This window comes from Euprymna scolopes, chromosome 46 (assembly GCF_053919585.1).
Source record: "Euprymna scolopes isolate OS-2025 chromosome 46, ASM5391958v1, whole genome shotgun sequence".
NCBI classification, from domain to species: Eukaryota; Metazoa; Mollusca; class Cephalopoda; order Sepiida; family Sepiolidae; genus Euprymna; species Euprymna scolopes.
In genome coordinates, this window is record NC_136527.1 from 120,855,687 (window position 1) to 120,883,316 (window position 27,630).

The 27,630-nt window shown below is 32.0% G+C and overlaps 1 protein-coding gene across 1 annotated transcript in view; it reads left to right on the top strand.

Moving 5' to 3' along the window:
- The first annotated feature begins 10,031 nt into the window (after positions 1-10,031).
- Positions 10,032-27,630, top strand: part of LOC145271412 (transcription intermediary factor 1-beta-like) — a 136,799-nt gene continuing 119,200 nt past the window's right edge. The window contains exon 1 of the mRNA XM_080126947.1: positions 10,032-10,107. The gene's annotated coding sequence lies outside the window, so the exon portion shown is untranslated. The remainder of the gene's footprint in view (positions 10,108-27,630) is intronic.

Sequence of the window (27,630 nt, forward strand, 5' to 3'; positions counted from 1 at the left end):
ACAGTGGATTCGGCTAGACGGGTGTTTTTCGTGAAAGATTGGCGAGGGGGGACCAGAGATTGGAGTTCAGACGAGCACCTGCCATGTAAATAACGATAAAACAAGGATAGGCTCGCAACGTCTCTTCTGTTGGAGAGAGGTTGCAGGGTAGAGAAAAGGGCATCCCCCACTAAGCCACGAAGTCTATTTTGTACTCTGTCAAGGCAGGATAGGCTGTTTTTAGCAGCTCCTGCTCAGATATGGAAACAGTATTCCATCCTTGGACGTACTTGGCTTTTATATAGATAGAGAATTGCATCAGTAGTGAGATATCTTCTGGAGCGGTAGAAGGATCCCACCATCTTTCCAGCGACCTTGGTAACAGACTTGATGTACGTGTTCCATTTCAGATCAGGAGTAAAGGTCAAACCCAGAAGCTTGTCAAAACACGGGGCCTCACCCAGACGAGAGCCATCCATCACAATTGATGGCAGATGGGGATCAGAGCGTTGCTGATGTAAGGATAGGAGTTTGGTTTTGGATGCATTAAAGGTAACCAGCCACATCTTCCCCCACTAAACCATGCGCTCGAGATCAGAGGAGAGAGAATCAGAGAGAACTTTGTCATTAACAGCCTTTGATGTGTTACCGTAGATGGTCGTGTCATCAGCATAGATGTCAACGAATGATTTAAGTATGTGTTTAGGGAGGTCATTGATGTAGATCAGGAAGAGAGTTGGGCCCAGGATTGACCCCTGAGGGACTCCAGCATTTATATTGCAGGCCTCTGATTTTTGTCCATCTACTACTACTCTTATGAGCCTATCAGAGAGAAATGATTTAATGATTGAGAAAACATTTCCAGTTATACCGTAGCTGGAAATCTTGTGAAGTAGACCCTTATGCCATACCTTGTCGAAGGCCTTTGATATGTCAAGAGCAATTGCCCTAGAAAGGAAGCCTTTGTCAAGAGATTCACTAATCCTGTGGGATATAACCGTCAGCACATCTGCGGTAGATCTTGCAAAGCGGAAACCATATTGTGTCTCACTAAGAAGGTTATTCCTGCTGAGGTGGTTGACTACTTCTCTATTTAATATGGATTCCAGCAACTTACTTATAACACACAGGAGGCTTATTGGTCTGTACTGAGAGAGAGATGACTTATCACCTGAATTCTTAAATACAGGGCAAACTGATGAGGTCTTCCAGGGAGTCGGAAAGCACTTCTCCTTAAGGCAGCGCTTAAACAGTTTCGTAAGTATGGGAGCAAGTTCTGGTTGAAGCTTTTTTAACACTATAATTGGGATTATATTATATCATAACTCTTTGAAAATGAAAGGAAAAAATACACTATAATTGGGATTATATTATATTATATTATAACTCTTTGAAAATGAAAGGAAAAAATACACTATAATTGGGATTATATTATATTATATTATAACTCTTTGAAAATGAAAGGAAAAAATAATCCCTGGTTTGGCTAAACTGCACAAGTGCTTAATTTTCGTTCTCTTCTATTTACCTGGATAAGTTTTTAGTGTTTTCACTCATTTTAAAGTGTTCATTCGTCTTCAAAAACTAAGTGTTATATGATAACAATAAAAATCGAAAATAAAAACACGGGTAAAAATCAATTAATGTCACAGTGATATTTAGTTGCTGGATTTTTACATCTTTGAAGCCTCAATAATGGCTAAAAAATAGAAAATTATGCCAAAAAATTGTAAAAAAAAAGGTTTTTACCATTTTTTGTGCATAATTAATGTCACGGTGATATTTAATTGGGTTGATTTTTACCATTATTTTTAATCATTTTCGAGTTTTGCACGATTATCGAGACTCTAAACACACAGTAATAATAAACTATATGCACACACACGCAAATAATATGGGGAGGGGTTCATTTACCAATTCCATACTTTCACCTAATCAGTTAGTATTAAAAGATATCGTAATTAATTTGTTGGGCATTTTTTTACAATTGACAAGAAGGAAATTGTGTTATAAAAAAAATTATGAAAAAATGTTATCAAAGGCAATGTAAATAAATCTTTTGATTACCTGGATAAGATTTTGGTTTTTCAACTCATTTTGAAGTATTTATTCAATTTGAAAAAAAAAAAACAACTAGAAATTAGCGGACATGTGTGAGTCGTGTGTTTGAAGTCTCGATAATCGCTCAAAATTAGAAATTTAAACAAAAAATGGTAAAAATCAATCCAATTCATATTACAATATTATTTACTTATTTTTTTTTAATTCATTTTCGAGTTTTGAATGATTATTGAGACTCCAAAAGGTGACAGCGTTATGTCTAATGTTGTCGTTTTAAAAATTACAATTTAAAATTAATGTTTAAAATTCCAGGAAACAACAAGTTTCTAAGATGTGAAAAATAGTTATAAAAGTGGGGGATCACTTTTCTTTATTAATTTCACGTAAAATGTCCACCTTTTTATGGAGATCAAACTATTGTGGCCTGGTAGACCAACACAAAACATACCTTTAAAAATTTAAAACATGTTTTCTCGGGGTTTTCGGGTGTGCTGAAAACGAATATCGCATTTAAAATTGGGTCCAGCAACTAGTTTTTATGATACTGAAAATATACTTTTCCGCATATATGTGCGCGCTTAGCAGTGTCAGAAATTTCGTGAAAATAGTGAATAATTCCACCCCATCTTTCCAAGCTTATAACTCCTCGAAAAATGTAATTCAAGCCCTAATTTTTTTTTTCAATTAAAGGAGTAAGGACCAAGGTTTTATTTAAAAAAAAAAAAAACAAAACAATGTGTTTTTTTTTTTTAAAAAGGTTTTAAACTTCGGACTTTACAGGTAAATTTCTAAAAAACTGATTTTTTTTTTTGTTTTAAATTTGAATATATTATTTATTGACCTTTTCTCTTCAATTTGTGATATATAAACCTATTAAACATAAATTAATTATTTACTTTTTAATAGACATTTCAAAATGAGAGGCGTAAATTATTCGACCCCCTATCTTTCTAAGCTTATAACTCCTCGAAAAATGTAATTCAAGCCCTAATTTTTTTTTCAATTAAAGGAGCAAGGACCAAGGTTTCATTAAAAAAAAAAAAAAAAGACAAAAAGAAAAAATGTGTTCTTATAAAATAAGGTTTTAAACTTCGGACTTTACAGGTAAATTTCTAAAAAACTGATTTTTTTTTTGTTTTAAATTTGAATATATTATTTATTGACCTTTTCTCTTCAATTTGTGATATATAAACCTATTAAACATAAATTAATTATTTACTTTTTAATAGACATTTCAAAATGGGGGGGGGCGTGAAAATGGGGGGGCGTGAAAATGGGGGGGCGTGAATTTAAAAAAAACGTTTGTCTAAAATATTATATTCGGTTTATTGGAAAGAACATAAAATTTCACATTGACCCTGAAAATATCGTAAAAATAGAATCAATAGAAAAATTTTGATAGATTTTTAAAATTTAAAAATTTAAAAATATTGAGTTTAAAAATTGAAAAATATTGAGTTCGGAAAATTCATTACTGTTTTAAAAAAAAAATAAAAATATTTTTATTACTTTTAAAACAACTGTAATAGTTTATTTTGGAAGTATAATCCATAAAGAAAATAAATAACCCACTTTTAACAGAGAAATTACGAGATTTTTATATTGTATTCGCAGTTTCGTGTTAGGGGTGTCAAAAATTCCTACAAAAATTCTGATACTGCTAGTGCGCGCTTGCACGTACAACAATGGCCAACACTTATAACATAAAGAATTACATTGCTTCATATACGGAAAATTTATTTGCGGAAAAGTTTAATAAATTCATGTTAAATTGTGTTCATTTTATGTTGAGCAAACCCCCACCCACCAAAAAAGTGGTCATTAAGTGGATGTTCATTTCACGTTAAATTAATATAGAAAAATGATCCCCCACTTTAAAACGTTTTTATTTCACACACAAAATAATAAAACCTGTTTATTTACGTCTTTGACGATAAATTTCAGAATTATTGACTTTGTGGTGCTATTTTTTAAATCGTATTTCCAAGTTTAATTGAATTTTTATGATTTTTTTTTCATTCAATTGTAAGGTACAGAATAGGTACAAAAGACCGTCCCCTCTTCATGTTAAGAATGGCTTTTTAAATAATAAAGTTAATATTTCAGCAAGGAGCAATAAGTGGCACTAGTACCGAATTTTTTGTTTTGTTTCTTTTCTTCAAAATGTTTCAAATCACACACACACGCACACACACACATAATAAATAATAAACTAACACACACACACACTCACACACACACACATATATATACATATATATACACGCAAACTAAATAAACACACACATTAATAATAAACTATAAAAACACACATCAAATAAAAATATTAGAGACAAACAAATAACAATTCTATACGTTTATGTAACAATTAAGTAAACAAAAGATACAGTAAAAAAATTCAACTAAAAACGAAGGAAACAACGTAAAGTGGAAAGACTATTAATTTAACATAAAATGAGCACCGACTTTATGGACACATTTTTGTGGGATGGGGGGAAACAATAAATAATAATAATAATAATAATAATAATAATAATAATAATAATAATAATAATAATAATAATAATACAGAAACGATAAATGTTAGACAACACAAAAATCAAATAATATGGGGGAGGGGGCTTTACCAATTCTGTACTTTCACCTAACAATTAAGTAAACAAAAAATACCGGAAAAATAATTCAACTAATAACGAAGGAAAATACCCGGAAGTGAATTGGAAACACTAATCGTAAAGATAACCGCAAATAAAAAAATTGAAAAATAAAAAACTATTTGTTCAAAAAATTTACAGATTTTCAAATATTTTTTTAATAAAAGACAAAATTTTATCAAAGTTACGAATAGACGAGAAACACAGAAACACACGAGCAAAAAAAAAAAACGAAAATAAAAACTTATTTTTAATTTTTTTTATTTTTCAATAAAAATTTTAAAAATTTCGATTCCAATTTTTCCATTTTTTTTGAAGGAAACAAAAATTTTTTTTTCAAAAACAAAAATGCGAGGAAAATCAATTTGATTTTCTTCAAATTTAAACAAATTTTGTTTCGGAAAACAAAAAATTTCATTTTCATTACAAAAAAATATTTTTCCAATTTTGTTGAAATGAAAGTCTAAAAAATCTTTTTCTTTTTTCATCGAATTAATTTTTTTAAAATTCAAATCAAAACAAATTAATTCAGGATGAATTAAATTTGAAAACCAAATTTTTTCATTAAAAAAATCAAAACGAATGCGGGATAAAAATGAATAATTCTTTAAATGTTGCAAATTTTCTTCAATTCGAAAAACGTTTAATTTTTCACAATTCTTTGAAAATAAATTAATTTGAAAATTTTCATCCAAAACCAAAATTTGTTCGTTTTTTTCAAACAAAGAATAAAAATTTGTTTTTGTTTCCAAAAAATTTTTCAATTCAAAAAACGGAAAAAATGTTTTTCTTTTTAAAAACAATAAATTTCTGTTTCCATGACATCCACAAACAACAAAAATGTTTTCTTTCGAAATAAAACAAAAGTCGCGAGGTTCGAAAGATTCATCGCTTGTGACAGAAAAAAATGGAAATTCAATTTTAATTTCGCCATTTTTTTTTATTTCGATCAGTGATTTATTGATTCGATCACAAACAAAAATATGTTCGTCTTTTTTGTTGACGAAAATCGAACTTATAAATCGATCATTTTTTGCTTCTGGTAAATCGAAACGCTTTTCTTTGCAAATATTTTGGATTTTACTTTTAACTTTTTCAAACGTGACGAATGCATCGTTTTCATTTCGAAATGAATAATCGATCATTTTTTCGCGCCAATAATCAGGAAATTTGACAAAAATTTCATATTTCGTCTCCGTCGATGGCAAATCATGTCGAAAAACTGGACATTGTTTTTCCAACATTTGCATTCCACGAAAAGTTTCGCAATCTTCAAGGTGTTTGCTGATCAAATGATCAAAATTCAGTTGCCATGTGGAAATTTCTTGGAGAATTTCATCATTTTGTCGCTTTGTTCGATGACATTTCGCCAAAATTTCTTGCATTTTGTCATCGATTTGTTCAGTCAATCGCAGAGCGTCACGTTTCGCTTTTTCACAAATCGATTCGTATTCCGACCAGATTTGCACATGTTTTATCGCGCAGTCCGATTTGAATTCTTCAACAAATCGAAAAAGATTTTCCGTTGATTCATTCACTTCGTCTTCAAATGATGTCATTTTTTGCTCGAGGGTGGGGAACTGCTCCTTGCGTTTGACAATTTCATCGCGGACCCTTAACGGGGTCACATTCGTGCATGGGGTCATTGGGTCATTTGCGTGCATACCATAACATTTGTCGCAGTAACAATTGCCGCATCCTTCGCAAAACATCTCCAACTCTTTCTTGTGAAGATTGCAAGTGTTCTGCATCTTCATCACCAACGCAATTGCATCCGATCTTCGCATCGCATCCAAATCTTTAGAAATGTGCGTATTTAACAATCTTTTGTGGCTTCGGATGCAAGTGTTACACAAGATTATTTTGCATTCCCCGCACCAAAATTTCGCTACGGATGAAATGCCATCCTCCGAACACCAATCGCATTTGAAATCGGATGAAGAATTGAATTCTTGCAGCATCAATTCCTTCGCGATAATTGGGGAAACACGAAAATCTTTCCAATCCACAAACTGCGCATGACACTTTGAACAAGTGCAGTTTGTGTTCGTCTCATCCAAAGTTTTTCCGAAACATGACTGACATACGCTATGCAAACATGGCAAGCATTTCGATAGTCGGTTTAGTTGTTGTTCACAGGCGACACATTGGTAAAGTTGCTCGAATTTATTGGAAGCCATTGTCAAACTGAAATAAAACAAAATAGAAAATGCATTAGATTTCACAATTAAACATTGTTTTAGACATTATATAGTTACACACACATACACATAACTATTATATACATGATTTTGCTACACACACAAATTATATATATATATATATATATATATATATATATATATATATATATAAAATTAGAATATATTATTCCTTAATTGGAATTCATTTTTGAGATGAGCATTATATATTAATTTATTTTTATTTCGGACTATTAGTCTCATCTTTATTAGTTGTTGTTTTTTTTAATCTTTTTATTGGTTTGTTTATTCACAACGTTTCGGCCAACTATTCCTCTGGCCTTCGTCAGGTGGTAACCGTGACGGATAGGAACTTCGAATCTCCTAACTGCATTCTCAGCCATCACTGCCATCCGTAGTTGTTGTCGTCTCACCACATTTTGACGAATTAACCTCTGGCACGCTTTTGGGTGGGATTGAAACCGCTATCTTTAGACACTGCTCATCTGGAACAGTAGAGATACAACGTCTCTATCAACTGCGCCACGGGCCCCGAATATATAATGCTCATCTCAAAAATGAATTCCAATTAAGGAATAATATATATATATACCAATCGGTACGGATCCGACTATGGAAGATCAGATAATAAATAAATGTGGATTTATAAGATCAAAGAATCCAACCTTGATCACTATTCTTGTCCCATCCAAAAATGATGCCGATGCACTTTTACAAAAATACCATGACCTTTTTACATGGGCGAGAATGAAGGTTAAACCAAAGAAAAGTCGAAGCCTTTCGTTAGTCAAAGGATCAGTTAGGAATATCCATTTCAAAATTGGGAGTGATACGATACCAACGGTTAGGGAGATTCCTGTTAAAAGCCTTGGCTGCATGTATTCAATCCCCTCGACTGATCGACATCGTGGTATAGAAATGCAAAAAGTAAATTCAAAGGGTCTTAAGTCAATTGAAAAGACGGATCTACCCGGAAGGCTTGGTGTTACCAACATGGTCTACTACCACGCCTGTTATGGCCTTGACAAATATATGAAATTGCACTATCTCGCGTTGAACGCATTCAACAGATGTGTAATACATACCTGCGCAAGTGGCTTGGAGTTCCTCCTTGTTTTTCGAAAGTAGACCTATATACTAATACTGGAAACCTACAGCTGCCAATATCCTCCCTAGTGGAGGAGTTCAACGTTGGAAAAGTGAGACTCCATATGATGATGAGGGACACATCCGACGAGATCATTAAAAAAATACACCCAGAAATAAGATCAGGGACAAAATGGTCGGCCAGTAAGACCACTCAGGAGGCGGAATGTAGCCTACGAATAAAGGATATAATGGGCGTCACTCAGTCCAACAGAGCTGGGCTAGGCGGTACGACTAACAAAATGTTCTCTAAAGAGGGTCCAAAGGAAAAAGAGATATGGTGCTTTTCATGTAAACAGGATCGGGGCACTCTGCGCCATGTGCTATCCGCATGCCCCAAATTGCTTCAGTTGTACACATGGCGACATAACCAGGTACTGGAGATAATTATTGAATTGCTGAGAACACAATATGAGTCAGCAAACCAACAACCACTGACAGTCAAGCAACCCACAATCCAGTTTCACAAAGAAGGTGAACGTCCCGTGAGGAGGAAAAATTCTGAAGTGAAGCTGTTGAATGGAGCTAACGAGTGGAAAATTTCAACGGATCTGTTTACGTCTTTACAATTTCCAGCCCACATAATCCAAACGGAAAAACGACCAGACATTGTAGCATGGTCTGACACAAAGAAGAGTGCCCTCCTGATAGAATTGACCGTCCCCTGGGAGGAGAATGTAGAAAATGCACATGAAGGAAAGAAAAATCGTTACGAATCACTACGCGCTGATTGCATAGAAAAGAATTGGAAATGTTTTGTAATTCCTATTGAGATTGGGTGTCGTGGGTTTCTGGGCCACTCAGCCATTTCGCTTCTTACAAAACTGGGAATAACGGGCCAGAAGCTGAAAGCTGCCTCTAATCGACTTAAAATCACAACTCAACACGCCTCAGCTTGGATCTGGTCGAAGGAAAAAATTTAAAAAAAAACTTCAGCATGAACAGTCGTTAGAATTGAACTAACGTCGCAGGTTAAAAAACAAAATTAAAAGGATATAAAATAATTAATATGAAAAAACATTCAAAATCAACCATTACAAAAAAAAACGAACATTATTTATGTGCGTGTTAATTTTATTTTTATTTCGGACTATTAGTCTCATCTTTATTAGTTGTTGTTGTTTTTTTTTATCTTTTTATTGGTTCACAACGTTTCGGCCAACTTCCTCTGGCCTTCGTCAGGTGGTAACCGCGACGGATAGGAACTTCGAATCTCCTAACTGCATTCTCAGCCATCACTGCCATCCGTAGTTGTTGTCGTCTCACCACATTTTTGACCAATTACCTCTGGCACGCTTTGGGTGGGATTGAAACCGCTATCTTCAGACAATGTTCATCTGGAACCGTAGAGATTCAACGTCTCTATCAACTGCGCCACGGGCCCCGAAGGGCGATCAAGATTGTATTCTTTGATCATATAAATCCACATTTATTTATTATCTGATCTTCCATAGTCGGGTCCGTACCGATTGGTATATATATATATTATTCCTTAATTGGAATTTATTTTGAGATGAGCATTATATGTTAATTTTATTTTTATTTATTTATTTTTATTTACAAATATTTTAATGTATTTAATGATATTATTTATGTGCGTGTTTATCTATTCATGCAGCTATTTACAGTATTGCTTTTATGTTTTATTTATATCCCTATTATTAATATATCCATTTTTTTTTCATAAATAGTTTTATTTATTCTAGTTATATTTATTCATTCATTTATTTTTCCATGAAATCGCGAACAGTCTATTTCAACAGACTAGCAGTCGCATGGTCTGATATATTTTTTCAAAGAATTAATTGCAATTCGCTAACGGCGGTTGAGATATTTAAAAAAAATACGCTGTGTCGATAAACTTATCAAAGTACAAAGGGAGATAAGTCAAATAGCAAAATATTTATTCAAGGGAAGAAACTCTTGTTTTTTTTGTCTTCGCTCTCCTTCTTTCTCTTTTTTCCAAAATCTCAAACGCGCTCTTTGTAACGGGCGTAATTCCGAAGGGCTCTGATCGGATACATTCAGTAAGACAACCGACACTTGAAAGACTTCATAAAAAGACGGTATTGTTACTATTTTTATTTTATTTTATTTAGTTAGTTATATTTTTTCTCTCCTGTCTAGTTGATTAAGTTTCTTTGTTGTATTTTTTTTCAATATTCTGCTCGGCGGCTAAGTTCTTAATACTAACAGCCGCTTGGTGGCACCAGAAGTGGCAGTCCTGTCTTGCGCCACCGAAACTGTGTTATCACTCTGGTTGACGGCTGATGAGAGCAGAATATTGCACATGATTTCACATGTTGTATGATAAAAAAAATGAAAAAAAAAATAAAAAATCTATCTATCTATCTATCTATATATATATATATATATATATATATATATATATATATATACTAGCATTTCAGCCCGGCGTTGCCCGGGTGTTTAGAGGTGTATGCTGAGCAAAAAAAAAAAAAAAGAGTAATTTTGTTTTTAATTTGACCCCTATTATGACCCCTTAAAATTTATAGTTTCGGGCTCAAATCACTTTATTAAATTAGATCCAGGTTCAAGGAACCTATATCTAAAATTTCAAGTGTCTAGACCCAAAATTGTCGGAAGAGTTTGGTAGAGTTCTTAAAGGTCAAATCGTTGAAATTTGACCTCTTAACAGCCAAATTTCTGGCTGACACCCGTCACATCGATTTTCTCAAATCTCAGTACCCGGTATTTCAAATTTCGAGTCTATAGACTAAAAATTGACAGAGTTATTGCGTAGGGACATGTACACACACAGACAGACAGACACGTTCACTTTTATAGATATATATATATATATGCACATATATATGCATATATATATATGCATATATATATATATATATATATATATATATATATATATATATATGCATATATATATATATATATATAGATAGATAGATAGATATATATATACTGAGAGAGTAAATGTGAGTATCAACATTGTTTTGGGGATGCAAGTAAAAACACAATATCAAATAAAAAAGTTTTTAAAAAGGGGGTCACTAATCCCTTTTTTGTTCGTATTTTTCCTGTATTTACTTGCCTCCCTACGATGGCAGATATAGACACAAAGACGATTTTAAAAAGGCAATCTGGATTGGGACAACAAAAACATTAAATTGCCTCAGTCTAGAAGGATTGCTTTTTCTCTCACCAATGGCAGAAAAAGATCAAGTGTAGTATGAAAAACCGAGACTTTGCTGTAAATATAAACAGCTGCTTATCCGCACCCACATGGATTTTAGTTTCATTCTTTTTTAGCTGATTATTTTTATCGAATAGACAGATTTTTTTTAAAAAAATCTATATATATATATTTGGGACTCTTGCATAATTTGACGTGTGTTCTTGGGAATTCCCGTCAATCATCGGTTTAAGCCGAGCGTTGCAACAGACGCAGACTAATTTTCCCTCTCTCATGTATATATTTATCTATCGTGCCCACAAATTCCGTGTTCAATTTAGTACTACGTTATAATTGAAACTGAACACCTATGTGAAAAGTTAAAACACTTTTTTTTATAATTTATATTATTTTTTTGTTCAGGACTTTTTTTTTCAGTAAAGTTTTTATTGGGGGTGTCACAGAATTTTTTAATATATTTTTTAAAGAAAATATGTAAAAATATTTTTACATATTTGAAAGTATAGGAAAAAAAATTTAGTTTTTTATGAATACCTGATATTTTTTATATATTTTTGTTTGTGGAATTTTTTTAAACTTTCGTTAAACTTTTTTCTCAATAAAACATTTTACTATTTTTCAACAATATTTTTTTTATCCAAATAAAAATTTGCAGCAAACATTTCCATAAAAAACGGGATTTAAACTGCATTTAAACTTCAATACATCCAAAATAATTCGTGAATCGGACACGTAACCGCCTAAAAAAGGTAAAATCTCTATCTAAAACAAACGTTTAAATTGAAAAAAAAAAAAAATAATTTCAGACAAACATTAAAAATGGTGGTGGTGGTGGGAAATATTTCTACTTTTTTATCTGAAAAGAAATAAAATCAAATTGAACAAAAAAAAATTGTCGTCGATGTAAATATTTCAATCAATTTTTTTATCTAAAGAAGGTAATATTTTGAAAAAAAATTTATTTACATTTTTTTTATATAAATTTAAGATGTTCGTGGATTGTTAAACAATTTTTTGCAAACTTCAGTTAATGGCAGATGCGACACGTGATTATTTGAATCAATTTGATTGGATGATTTTTTTTATTATTATGTGGCTATTTCGTTTTATGTAGACAAAGAGAAGGGAGGAGGAGAATAAGGAATAGAGGAAGGGGATGGGAAAAAGAAAAAGAGGGAGGGGAAGAGAGGCAAAGAGAAAGACAAAAGGGAGAGAAAGAAAGAGAGAGAGGAAGAAAAAGGCAGAAAGAGAGAGAGAGAGAGGGGAGAGAGAGAGCGGGAGACCGAGCGAGAGAGCGGGAGAAACAGGGTAAGGGGAGAGATAGCATAAACGAAAGCCAGAGCAAAAGAAAGTGACTTTTTTTTTACACAGTGGTCACCACTTATCAAGGCCCGGAAGCCACTCAGGGATAAGGGTTATTGCAAGTACATTACGTTAGTGTGAAGATTTAATGAAGTGTTTCCTTAAGGGGGCGGTTCATTAGGAATTTGCTAACGTTGGACTTGAAGACATCCAAGTTGTAGTCCGGTGGGAAGCAGGCAGACGAGACAGAGTTCCACAGGCATGCAATTCTAAGAAAAGAAGTGGGGGAAATTTTTCACAGTGGATTCAGCTAGACGGGTGTTTTTTGTGAAAGATTGGCGAGGGGAGGCCAGAGATTGGAGTTCAGACGAGCACCTGCCATGGAAATAACGATAAAACAAGGATAGACTCGCAACGTCTCTTCTGTAGGAGAGAGGTTGCAGGGTAGAGAAAAGGGCATCCCCCACTAAGCTACGAAGTCTATTTTGTACTACTTTTAAGGCAGGATAGGCTGTTTTTAGCAGCTCCTGCCCAGATATGGCAACAGTATTCCATCCTTGGACGTACTTGGCTTTTGAGGGGGGGGGATTAAGGTCACGTTTACATAACTATTTCAACAGTGTGTGTGTTGCGAATTTGTGTCTTTTGTTCTAAAAAGAAAAAGAAATATAAAAACTATTTAAAAATGAATTATTTACAAATATTTTAATGTATTAATCCCATTTCCCGGTCATTTCACAGTTAGTTCACCAATTAGACAAATTATCCACTAACCCTAAGTCTGGGTGACAAGGTTGTAAAACAGTAGACACCCCCCTCTTAAAATGCACAACATTAGTAAAATAGCAGAAAGAAAAACAAACTATTGGTTTAGAATTTAAAGTCGGTGATAAGTACACCATTTTTACTGACTTAAAACGACAATGGCCCGAAAATCCGTGATCATTTTACATTTAATTTCTAGATTAAAAAATTATTCTTCCTCTTAATTTTTTTCTTCTCGTCTTTAAGGATTTTGACACGTAACCGCCTAAAAATGTAGAATCTTAATTTGATCAGAAGGTTTTAATCTAGCATACAAACATTGAGGGACAATTTTGATAATTTTCTTTTTAATTATTCAGATTTTTATCGATTAAAACATTTGAAGATCAAATTTTTCGTTTTTATTTTCAAAATTATTTTTAACGTAAACAAAAGCTGATTGTTATGAAATCGATTTTTTTAAATGTGGTTTTAATCGAAACACAACAATAATTACATACTTGTCATGTCGAAAATAGTAATATATCCAAAAATTACGAAAATTCATCTAGTACAACAACTGCTATTGTGTTTTTAGAAAATAAAATATATATCGCTATCGGCAAATATGAAACGCCAGCCATTACAGTATCGGAAAGGGAGATAAGTGCGTTCCCTGTATTCGCAATGCTCAAGGTGTTCACATCTAGGGAAAATGCTATATCACTCAATATTTTGTAAAAATTATGGTCAATGTCATGATTCTTTACAACTCCAAAAAAAACAAAACTTTCCAGGTTTTCAGGAATGCTAAAAACGAATATAACGGTTAAAATGTCGCAGAGAAATAACTTTCATGATATGAAAAAATGACGTTTTTAAAAAGTGAGGATCACCTTTTTATATAAATCTCCCAAAGGCAACTCCAAAAAAACAAAAAAAACAAAAAAAAAAAACAACAACAACAACAACAAAATCACTAGGTGGCCATAAAGTGGGTGTTCATTTTACGTGTAATTTTGTGAATATTTTACAGTCGTCTTACATTTTAAATGTCAAAATTATTAATTTATATAGGAAAGTGATCCCCACTTTTGAAAAAAAATGGATGCAAGTCTATAAATGGTCCAGTAGTAATCTTTTTTTACTATAAAAATCTGAAAAAAAAAATCTTTATAATGTACGTAATTGTCACTGCATGAAAATGTCATATTCCAAAAATCACGTCAATCGATCAAGTAGTTTTTTTATTTAAGAAAATCGAATATTATGAGACATCTTATCGAAAAAAATTACCATCTTGTTTTTGAATGTTGGGAATATAAGATCGGCAAGGGGGCAGACAATCGACTTTCCACACTATAAGAAAGAAAACTTGGAAAATTAAGACATTTATAAGTTTTTGAGGATGTTGGAAACGAAAATAACGTTTAAAATTCCAGCAAACGATTAGTTTCCATGATATGAAAAAATGTTAGTTCAGAGAAAGCGGGGTATCACTTTTCTATATAATAATTTAACGTATAATGATCACACACTTTATGACCACTAATGTAAAACTTGAATTTAAGCCGCTGAAATACACATTTGCCGAATTTTTGTTGAAGGAACGTCAACGTGTGGGTGCTCAATTTGCGCAAAATTCTTCATATCTTGGAAATTACTCGTTTGCTGGAATTTTAAACGTTATTTTTCTTTTTCAACATCCTCAAAAACTTATAAATTTATTAATTTTCCAAGTTTTCTTTCTACAGCGTAGAAAGTCGATTGTCTGCCCCTTACTGATCTTATATTCCAAACATTGCCAATAGGTGTCGCTAGCAGTGTATCATTCAAAAACAAGATGGCGGGAAGTTTTTCTTCGATAAAATGTCTCATAATATTTGATTTCCTTAAATAAAAAAAAACTACTTGATCGATTTACGTAATTTTTGGAATATGACATTTTCATGCAGTGAAAATTACGTACATTCTAAAGATTTGTTCAGATTTTTATATTGTAAAAAAGATTACCTGTGGACCCACCAAAAATTGTTCACATCATAAAACTATTTCTCTACACTATTTTTAAATGTTGTATTCGTTTGTAGAAACCCCGAATAATTAAAGTCTTTATTGTAATTTTATTTTTTGGGAGTTGGAAAAAATTTTGACATTGACTAAAATCACTTTTAGCAATAAATAATTTTCTACTTGATGAATTTTCGTAATTTTTGAATATTTTACTATTTTCGACATGACAAGTATTGTTGGTTTTGCTTAAAACAACAATTTTTAAAAAATCGATCTGTCGACTCTATCTGTACAAGTAAAAAACATTCTGATTGTCATAAAAAATGTTTTAGAGCAAATAATATCAAGATTTTGGAAAGCCTTAATAATTTTGACATTTAAAATGAAAGACGACCGTAAAATATTCACGTTACAAAAACGTTCCGTTTTCAAAATTTTTGTTTGTTTTCCCTTGTTTTTTTTTTGTTGGGGGGGGGGGGACTTTGAGAAACAATTCCGTACATTTATATCTGATCTACCTCTGCATTCCATGTTTAAAAAGGATGTGTCCTCTATAGTATTAGACCTAACTGAATGGTTAATTGTAGGTATTGACCATTTCATACCCTCTAAAAAGTTTCAGCAAAAACCTAACAGCCAGCCATGGTTCTCTCCAGAATGTGCTGCTGCCATTGCGCACAGAAATCACTTTTTCCACTGCTTCAAACGTAATAGATGTATGGAAACTAAAGCCGTTTTCAGGACTGCCAGCAACCATTGTAAGAAAGTAATAAGGAACGCAAGAGAGTTGTATGCTCAATCTGTTAAGTCCAAAGTAGCTGAGCAGCGGCTTGGTTCCCACCAGTTTTGGCAAATAGCAAACAGAATCCTGAACAGAAGCGTGTGCTCCATCCTAACTATTATCAATGGACCTGAGGTAATCTCGTCAGCATCAGACAAAGCCAAACTCTTTGTCAAGAACTTTGCAGCTAATTCTACCCTTTGCGACCAAGACCGCCAACCCCAATATTTCCTCCTGTATCAGAAAACACGCTATGTGATATACGTATATCTGTACGTGATGTTGCGAAGCTAATCAAAAACCTTGATTTGAGTAAAGCAACTGGCCCTGACGGTATTCCAATTATAGTACTCAAAAAACTTCAACCTGAATTAGCGCCCATACTTACAAAACTGTTTAAACGTTGTCTTAAGGAGAATAGTTTCCCATCTCCCTGGAAAATCTCATCAGTATGCCCTGTATTTAAGAATTCAGGTGATCGCTCATCCCCCTCTCAGTACAGGCCAATAAGTCTCCTGTGCGTCATGAGTAAGTTGCTAGAATCTGTGTTAAATACAGAAGTAATCAAACATCTCAACAAAAATAACCTTCTTAGTGACACTCAATATGGTTTCCGTTCTGCTAGATCTACAGCAGATGTCCTTACAGTTATATCGCATAGGATTAGCAAATCTCTCGACGGTGGCAATCTTTCTAGGGCAATTGCTCTTGACATATCTAAAGCCTTTGATAGGGTATGGCATAAAGGTTTACTTCATAAGATCGCTAGCTATGGTATAGCTGGAAAAGTCTTCTCAATTATTAAATCATTTCTTTCTGATAGGTTCATAAGAGTAGTAGTTGAGGGGCAAAAATCAGAAGCTCACAGTATTAATGCCGGTGTCCCTCAGGGATCCATCCTGGGTCCAACTCTTTTCCTGATCTACATTAATGATCTTCCAAATCATATCCTTACATCATTTGTAGACATTTATGCTGACGACACTACCATTTATGGTACCACATCTAAGACAGTAAACGACCAAGTTCTCTCCAATTCTCTCTCCTCTGATCTTGAGCACGTAGTACAATGGGGAAAGGAGTGGCTGGTTACTTTTAATGCATCTAAAACCAAGCTTCTCTCTTTACATTATCAATATTCTAATTCACATTTGTCATCAATTGAAATGAATGGCTCTCGTCTTCAGGAGGCCTCAAGTTTTGACAAGCTTCTGGGCTTGACCATTACTCCTGATCTTAAATGGAACACGTATATCAAATCTGTTGCCAAGGCCGCTGGAAAAATGGTGGGATCTTTCTATCGATCCAGTAGATATCTCACTGCTGATGCTATTCTCTACCTATATAAGAGCCAGGTACGTCCAAGGATGGAATACTGTTGCCACATCTGGGCAGGAGCTGCTAGAAAGGACTTGTCCTGCCTTGATAGAGTTAAAAATAGAACTTCGTAGCCTCGTAGGAGATGTCCTTTTCTCCTCCTTGCAACCTCTATCTCACAGAAGAGATGTTGCGAGTTTGTCTCTGATGTATCGTTATTTTCATGGAAAGTGTTCAACTGAGCTTCAATCTATGGTCCCCCCTCGCCAAACTTTCACAAGAAACACTCGTCTAGCTGTAAACACTATCAATAATTTCCCCCACTCTTTATCTGTGCCTAAACCTAAACGTAGATTCCATGAACAAAGCTTCTTTCTTAGAACTGCACGCCTGTGGAATTGTCTTCCGTTTTCCTGCTTTCCGGCTGACTACAATATGGTTGTGTTCAAGTCTAAAGTAAATAAGTTCTTGATGAGCCGTTCCATATAAGTTATTAAATTTACCAAATTTTCATTACTAATGATTACTATATTGACCAATTTCTACTGTACACTCTTTAACCCTTATCCTTGAGTGGCCTCTGGGCCTTGATAATGTGGTGATGCCTTTGTAAAAAAAAAAAAATTGAGATTATTTTATGTTAAGTTTATATATGGAACTGAAACCCTCTCGAGCATTAAACTATGATGTTTTTAAATGCTTTAATAATGAGCGAATTATTAATAATTGGAAAATATTTTATCAAAAATGAAAGCAGAAAATATCAAAGAATGTTAGGAATTCATGTTGAAATATCAGCACCAAACAAAAGGGAATCATTTGACGTTTAACATAGAAACAAAAGAACTGAACATTTTGCGCAATTCTTAAAAATCAATATTTTGAACGAATATTATAATTGCAACATTAAAAAAAACCCTGAAAATTGAACAATTCGATTACAAAAAATACAAATAACAAAGAAAAAAAGCATGCATGGTGGGGTCCCTCTCTGGTGTTGCATGTGAGATGACGTCACAAAAAATAGTGAAGAAATGTTGAATGTGAGAAATGTGAAGGGCCAACGTTGCCTTCACATTTTAACCAAGTTTCAGAAAAATCTAATGGATGGGATAAAAGTTATGAGGTAAAAAGTGTCATTTTTGTAATTTGAGGGCATTTGCGATATTTTTGAGCTCATGGGAATGCTAAATCCCAGTGAAAATGGACAAACGGTGCAGTTTCATGCCTTAAGATATGTATATTTGAATTCAGCACCATGGAAAACTACTATATAGACATACATATTAAGTTTTTGGGTAATATGAAAAAAGAGCCCCAAAAGGCATTTTTTTTTGCCCTAATAGTCCCAACCAATATTTTGCCAGCGTCACCCATACTGAATTTATATTCAAAACAATGGCTTCCACATTTTTGTCAAGTTTCAGGAAAATCGAATGGGGCGCCAAGTGTCATGTTTGGCCATTTTGGGGCATTTCTGACCTCTTTTGAGCTCGTGGGGACGTCGAATCCCAGTCTCAAAGGATAACAGTTCAGTTTCAGGCCTTAACACATGTATATTTTAGTTGACAACCGTATAAAACCACTATATAATCAGATATATCAAGATTTTGGTGAGAAATATGAAAAAAAGAGCTCCAAAAAGGCATGTTTATTTTTTAGCCCTAAAAATCCCAGACGGATGCGAACCATAATTTTGCCATACTGTATTTATATTAACAACAATGGGCTCCAAATTTTGCCACAGTTTCAGAAAAATCTAATCAAAAGTTATGGGGAAAAACGTGCTATTTTTGCCCATTTTGGGGCATTTTTTTACCTCTTTTGAGGACGCAATGGGAATTTTCGCAAAAAAAAAAATATGGCGCTTAAATGACAATAATTAAAAATTAATGTATATTATTTTAAATAATATTATACTCACATTAAAAAAAAACTGAAAATTGAACAATTCGATTACAAAAAAATAATTAACTAAAAAAATATGGTGTTTAAATGACAACCATTAAAATTAATATATAATATTTTGAAATAATATTATACTCACATTTTTTATAAAGCAGGTTACGATTTTCGCTGATGTGGAATTTCAAGCCGGAAACTATGAAACGTTCTTGTTAATATCAATTAACGAAGAATGTGATACGAGCCTGGACTTTTCTTGTTTTATAGGAATAAAAAATGTGACGTCAGAACATGATAACGATTTGATTGGATGATACGTTTTGTTAAATTTCAGATAAAAAAAAGATGATAAACATATTTTTCGAGGAAATATAACGCCCACTTACATGAGAAAAAAATAAGAGAAAGGTGAGAGGGGGAAGGGAAAGATAAGACAAAGTATACAGAAATATTTATTTTGTTGAGTCATACATTATGAAACGAAAACAATCTGAAGATACGTCCTCTTAACAAATATTCTGAAGATACGTCCATTTGTTGGTCTACGCGTTTATCGATGAAAATGCAATTTTAAAGGCTAAAATGCCTTTAGTCTGACGATTTCCTACAGGCATATAACGGGTAGATTCTACATATCTAAACTGACAAATATTCTTTTCAAGAGAAGACAGCTGTCTTCTCTTGAAAAACGACTAATAGGTCTGAAATATATTGAGATTTATAACACCATTGAATACAATAGGAAAAAAAATTACTGTTGTTTAGAGTTAAAATTTGTGTGAAAAAGAAAAAACAACAAAAAAAAGAAATTTCTTCCTTTTGTTCTCATTTAATTTTACTCTATATAAAAAATCTCGCATTGTTCTTGGCTTTTAATTTTACCTTATAATATATATATATATATATATATATATATATATATATATATATATATATATATATATATATATAGGGTTTTAGCGGTACAAAATTTCATTAAAGTTTTAAAAAGGATAAGCGGAATCATTTGAGGAAGATCGATGCGGGGAGAAAAAAAAAAGACACGAAAAATAGTCAAAAGACTATTCGACTAAAATAAAAGAAGCTCGTGGTACACACACACACACACACACACACACACATATATATATATAAACACACACACACACATACATATATATATACATATATTCCGTGCTTTTCACTAAAATTTGTCTCAACGAAAAATGCCGCCTAAATATACCAATATATAAGTGTGTATATACACACACAGAGACATATAGACACACGCACACATATATATCCAATGAAGAGAAAATGGACCATGTATATATAATGAAGAGGAATGGATATATATATATATATCGAAACTCCGCGGATTAAGGACTATCCACTTAACAAGTGTTTTCTTTTCAGATTAAATATGTTTTTAACTCTTTTTCAAAGTGTTTTAACATGTTTTATTAACTGTTTGCTCTTATATATATATTTACCATTCACAAGACTATCAATTCATGTGAAATCACCTTTTTCTTCATCATATTCATCATAGGTGTTATAAATAATAAACTAGACAAAATACTGTTAGAAATTCGCTCATTATATGTTACCGTGACATAAGTTGACATATATTCGGTGGTTTTCTAATAGTATTTTGTCTAGTTTATTATTTATAACACCTTTTCCCGAACTTACCATGTTAAAGAGAGTGTCGGGCGCCATTTTGAATTTTCCTATACATCGGTAAACACTGCATGTTTTTCGAGCTGAATAAACATATTACGTTGAATAAAAACAAAAAAAAAATGTATCCAGTTTGGTAGAAAAGTAACTTATCTTGCCTTTGATAACATTTGTTTGTAATATATTTGTTTTTTGACAACTTTTTCGAATCTATGTGTACAGTAATACAAACCCGAAATATTTATTTTGTTGAATCATACATTATGAAACGAAAACAATCTGATGATACGTCCTCTAAACAAATATTCTGAAGATACGTCCATTTGGTCTACGCGTTTATCGATGAAAATGTCATTTTAAAGGCTAAAATGTCTTTAGCCTGACGATTCCCTACAGGCATATAACGCGTAGATTATGTATAGCTTAACTGCCAAATGTTTTTAACTACTATATATATATATTTATATATATATATTTTTACCTGCTATATATATATATATATATATATATATATTAACCTGCTATATATATATATATATATATATATATATATATATATATATATATATATATATATAAATTTCCACAGCCAGACAGGACAGCTTTTTTTTTGCCTACAGAATTTTTAAACAGATCTAATTTATTCGACAGCTTTTTTTGCCTACAGAGTTTTCAAACAGGTCTAATTTGTTCGACAGCTTTTTTTTGCCTACAGATTTTTTAAACAGATCTAATTTATTCGACAGCTTTTTTTGCCTACAGAGTTTTTAAACAGATCTAATTTATTCGACAGCTTTTTTTGCCTACAGACTTTTTAAACAGATCTAATTTATTCGACAGCTTTTTTTGCCTACAGAATTGTTAAACAGATCTAATTTATTCGACAGCTTTTTTTTGCCTACAGAGTTTTTAAACAGATCTAATTTATTCGACAGCTTTTTTTGCCTACAGAGTTTTTAAACAGATATAATTTGTTCGACAGCTTTTTTTTGCCTACACATTTTTTAAACAGATCTAATTTATTCGACAGCTTTTTTTGCCTACAGAGTTTTTAAACAGATCTAATTTATTCGACAGCTTTTTTTGCCTACAGACTTTTAAAACAGATCTAATTTATTCGACAGCTTTTTTTGCCTACAGAATTGTTAAACAGATCTCATTTATTCGACAGCTTTTTTTTGCCTACAGAGATTTTAAACAGATCTAATTTATTCGACAGCTTTTTTTTGCCTACAGAGTTTTTAAACACATATAATTTGTTCGACAGCTTTTTTTGCCTACACATTTTTTAAACAGATCTAATTTATTCGACAGCTTTTTTTGCATACAGAGTTTTTAAACAGATCTAATTTATTCGACAGCTTTTTTTTTGCCTACAGAGTTTTTAAACAGATCTAATTTATTCGACAGCTTTTTTTGCCTACAGACTTTTTAAACAGATCTAATTTATTCGACAGCTTTTTTTGCCTACAGAGTTTTTAAACAGATCTAATTTATTCGACAGCTTTTTTTGCCTACAGAGTTTTTAAACAGATCTAATTTGTTCGACAGCTTTTTTTTGCCTACACATTTTTTAAACAGATCTAATTCATTCGACAGCTTTTTTTGCCTACAGAGTTTTTAAACAGATCTAATTTATTCGACAGCTTTTTTGCCTACAGAGTTTTTAAACAGATCTAATTTATTCGACAGCTTTTTTGCCTACAGAGTTTTTAAACAGATCTAATTTATTCGACAGCTTTTTTTGCATACAGAGTTTTTAAACAGATCTAATTTATTCGACAGCTTTTTTGCCTACAGATTTTTAAAACAGATCTAATTTATTCGACAGCTTTTTTGCCTACAGACTTTTTAAACAGATCTAATTTATTCGACAGCTTTTTTTTGCCTACAGAGTTTTTAAACAGATCTAATTTATTCGACAGCTTTTTTAGCCTACAGAGTTTTTAAACAGATCTAATTTATTCGACAGCTTTTTTGCCTACAGAGTTTTTAAACAGATCTAATTTATTCGACAGCTTTTTTTTTGCCTACAGAATTTTTAAACATATCTAATTTATTCGACAGCTTTTTTTACCTACAGAGTTTTTAAACAGGTCTAATTTATTCGACAGCTTTTTTTGCATACAGAGTTTTTAAACAGATCTAATTCATTCGACAGATTTTTTGCCTACAGAGTTTTTAAACAGATCTAATTTATTCGACAGCTTTTTTTGCCTACAGAATTGTTAAACAGATCTAATTTATTCGACAGCTTTTTTAGCCTACAGAGTTTTTAAACAGATCTAATTTATGTGACAGCTTTTTTGCCTACAGAGTTTTTAAACAGATCTAATTTATTCGACAGCTTTTTTTTTGCCTACAGAATTTTTAAACATATCTAATTTATTCGACAGCTTTTTTTACCTACAGAGTTTTTAAACAGGTCTAATTTATTCGACAGCTTTTTTTGCATACAGAGTTTTTAAACAGATCTAATTCATTCGACAGATTTTTTGCCTACAGAGTTTTTAAACAGATCTAATTCATTCGACAGCTTTTTTTGCCTACAGAGTTTTTAAACAGATCTAATTTATTCGACAACTTTTTTGCCTACAGAGTTTTTAAACAGATCTTATTTATTCGACAGCTTTTTTTTGCCTACAGAGTTTTTAAACAGATCTAATTTATTCGACGGCTTTTTTTGCCTACAGAGTTTTTAAACAGATCTAATTTATTCGACAGCTTTTTTTGCCTACAGAGTTTTTAAACAGATCTAATTTATTCGACAGCTTTTTTTTGCCTACAGATTTTTTAAACAGATCTAATTTATTCGACGGCTTTTTTTGCCTACAGAGTTTTTAAACAGATCTAATTTATTCGACAGCTTTTTTTTGCCTACAGAGTTTTTAAACAGATCTAATTTATTCGACAGCTTTTTTTTGCCTACAGAGTTTTTAAACAGATCTAATTTATTCGACAGCTTTTTTTGCCTACAGAGTTTTTAAACAGATCTAATTTGTTCGACAGCTTTTTTTTGCCTACACATTTTTTAAACAGATCTAATTTATTCGACAGCTTTTTTTGCCTACAGAGTTTTTAAACAGATCTAATTTATTCGACAGCTTTTTTGCCTACAGAGTTTTTAAACAGATCTAATTTATTCGACAGCTTTTTTTGCATACAGAGTTTTTAAACAGATCTAATTTATTCGACAGCTTTTTTGCCTACAGATTTTTAAAACAGATCTAATTTATTCGACAGCTTTTTTGCCTACAGACTTTTTAAACAGATCTAATTTATTCGACGGCTTTTTTTGCCTACAGAGTTTTTAAACAGATCTAATTTATTCGACAGCTTTTTTTTGCCTACAGAGTTTTTAAACAGATCTAATTTATTCGACAGCTTTTTTTTGCCTACAGAGTTTTTAAACAGATCTAATTTATTCGACAGCTTTTTTTGCCTACAGAGTTTTTAAACAGATCTAATTTGTTCGACAGCTTTTTTTTGCCTACACATTTTTTAAACAGATCTAATTTATTCGACAGCTTTTTTTGCCTACAGAGTTTTTAAACAGATCTAATTTATTCGACAGCTTTTTTGCCTACAGAGTTTTTAAACAGATCTAATTTATTCGACAGCTTTTTTTGCATACAGAGTTTTTAAACAGATCTAATTTATTCGACAGCTTTTTTGCCTACAGATTTTTAAAACAGATCTAATTTATTCGACAGCTTTTTTGCCTACAGACTTTTTAAACAGATCTAATTTATTCGACGGCTTTTTTTGCCTACAGAGTTTTTAAACAGATCTAATTTATTCGACAGCTTTTTTTTGCCTACAGAGTTTTTAAACAGATCTAATTTATTCGACAGCTTTTTTTGCCTACAGAGTTTTTAAACAGATCTAATTTGTTCGACAGCTTTTTTTTGCCTACACATTTTTTAAACAGATCTAATTCATTCGACAGCTTTTTTTGCCTACAGAGTTTTTAAACAGATCTAATTTATTCGACAGCTTTTTTGCCTACAGAGTTTTTAAACAGATCTAATTTATTCGACAGCTTTTTTGCCTACAGAGTTTTTAAACAGATCTAATTTATTCGACAGCTTTTTTTGCATACAGAGTTTTTAAACAGATCTAATTTATTCGACAGCTTTTTTGCCTACAGATTTTTAAAACAGATCTAATTTATTCGACAGCTTTTTTGCCTACAGACTTTTTAAACAGATCTAATTTATTCGACAGCTTTTTTTTGCCTACAGAGTTTTTAAACAGATCTAATTTATTCGACAGCTTTTTTAGCCTACAGAGTTTTTAAACAGATCTAATTTATTCGACAGCTTTTTTGCCTACAGAGTTTTTAAACAGATCTAATTTATTCGACAGCTTTTTTTTTGCCTACAGAATTTTTAAACATATCTAATTTATTCGATAGCTTTTTTTACCTACAGAGTTTTTAAACAGGTCTAATTTATTCGACAGCTTTTTTTGCATACAGAGTTTTTAAACAGATCTAATTCATTCGACAGATTTTTTGCCTACAGAGTTTTTAAACAGATCTAATTTATTCGACAGCTTTTTTTGCCTACAGAATTGTTAAACAGATCTAATTTATTCGACAGCTTTTTTAGCCTACAGAGTTTTTAAACAGATCTAATTTATGTGACAGCTTTTTTGCCTACAGAGTTTTTAAACAGATCTAATTTATTCGACAGCTTTTTTTTTGCCTACAGAATTTTTAAACATATCTAATTTATTCGACAGCTTTTTTTACCTACAGAGTTTTTAAACAGGTCTAATTTATTCGACAGCTTTTTTTGCATACAGAGTTTTTAAACAGATCTAATTCATTCGACAGATTTTTTGCCTACAGAGTTTTTAAACAGATCTAATTCATTCGACAGCTTTTTTTGCCTACAGAGTTTTTAAACAGATCTAATTTATTCGACAACTTTTTTGCCTACAGAGTTTTTAAACAGATCTTATTTATTCGACAGCTTTTGTTTGCCTACAGAGTTTTTAAACAGATCTAATTTATTCGACGGCTTTTTTTGCCTACAGAGTTTTTAAACAGATCTAATTTATTCGACAGCTTTTTTTGCCTACAGAGTTTTTAAACAGATCTAATTTATTCGACAGCTTTTTTGCATACAGAGTTTTTAAACAGATCTAATTCATTCGACAGCTTTTTTTGCCTACAGAGTTTTTAAACAGATCTAATTCATTCGACAGCTTTTTTTGCCTACAGAGTTTTTAAACAGATCTAATTTATTCGACAACTTTTTTGCCTACAGATTTTTTAAACAGATCTAATTTATTCGACAGCTTTTTTTTGCCTACAGAGTTTTTAAACAGATCTAATTTATTCGACGGCTTTTTTTGCCTACAGAGTTTTTAAACAGATCTAATTTATTCGACAGCTTTTTTTGCCTACAGAGTTTTTAAACAGATCTAATTTATTCGACAGCTTTTTTTTGCCTACAGAGTTTTTAAACAGATCTAATTTATTCGACGGCTTCTTTTTTGCCTACAGAGTTTTTAAACAGATCTAATTTATTCGACAGCTTTTTTTGCCTACAGACTTTTTAACAGATCTAATTTATTCGACAGCTTTTTTTTGCCTACAGAATTTTTAAACAGATCTAATTTATTCGACAGCTTTTTTTTCTACAGAGTTTTTAAACAGATCTAATTTGTTCGACAGCTTTTTTTTGCCTACACATTTTTTAAACAGATCTAATTTATTCGACAGCTTTTTTTGCCTACGGAGTTTTTAAACAGGTCTAATTTATTCGACAGCTTTTTTGCCTACAGAATTTTTAAACAGATCTAATTTATTCGACAGCTTTTTTAGCCTACAGAGTTTTTAAACAGATCTAATTTATTCGACAGCTTTTTTGCCTACAGACTTTTAAAACAGATCTAATTTATTCGACAGCCTTTTTTTTGCCTACAGAATTTTTAAACATATCTAATTTATTCGACAGCTTTTTTTACCTACAGAGTTTTTAAACAGGTCTAATTTATTCGACAGCTTTTTTTGCATACAGAGTTTTTAAACAGATCTAATTCATTCGACAGCTGTTTTTGCCTACAGAGTTTTTAAACAGATCTAATTCATTCGACAGCTTTTTTTGCCTACAGAGTTTTTAAACAGATCTAATTTATTCGACAACTTTTTTGCCTACAGATTTTTTAAACAGATCTAATTTATTCGACAGCTTTTTTTTGCCTACAGAGTTTTTAAACAGATCTAATTTATTCGACGGCTTTTTTTGCCTACAGAGTTTTTAAACAGATCTAATTTATTCGACAGCTTTTTTTGCCTACAGAGTTTTAAAACAGATCTAATTTATTCGACAGCTTTTTTTGCCTACAGAGTTTTTAAACAGATCTTATTTATTCGACAGCTTCTTTTTTGCCTACAGAGTTTTTAAACAGATCTAATTTATTCGACAGCTTTTTTTGCCTACAGACTTTTTAAACAGATCTAATTTATTCGACAGCTTTTTTTTGCCTACAGAGTTTTTAAACAGATCTAATTTATTCGACAGCTTTTTTTGCCTACAGAGTTTTTAAACAGATCTAATTTGTTCGACAGCTTTTTTTTGCCTACACATTTTTTAAACAGATCTAATTTATTCGACAGCTTTTTTTTGCCTACAGAGTTTTTAAACAGATCTAATTTATTCGACAGCTTTTTTGCCT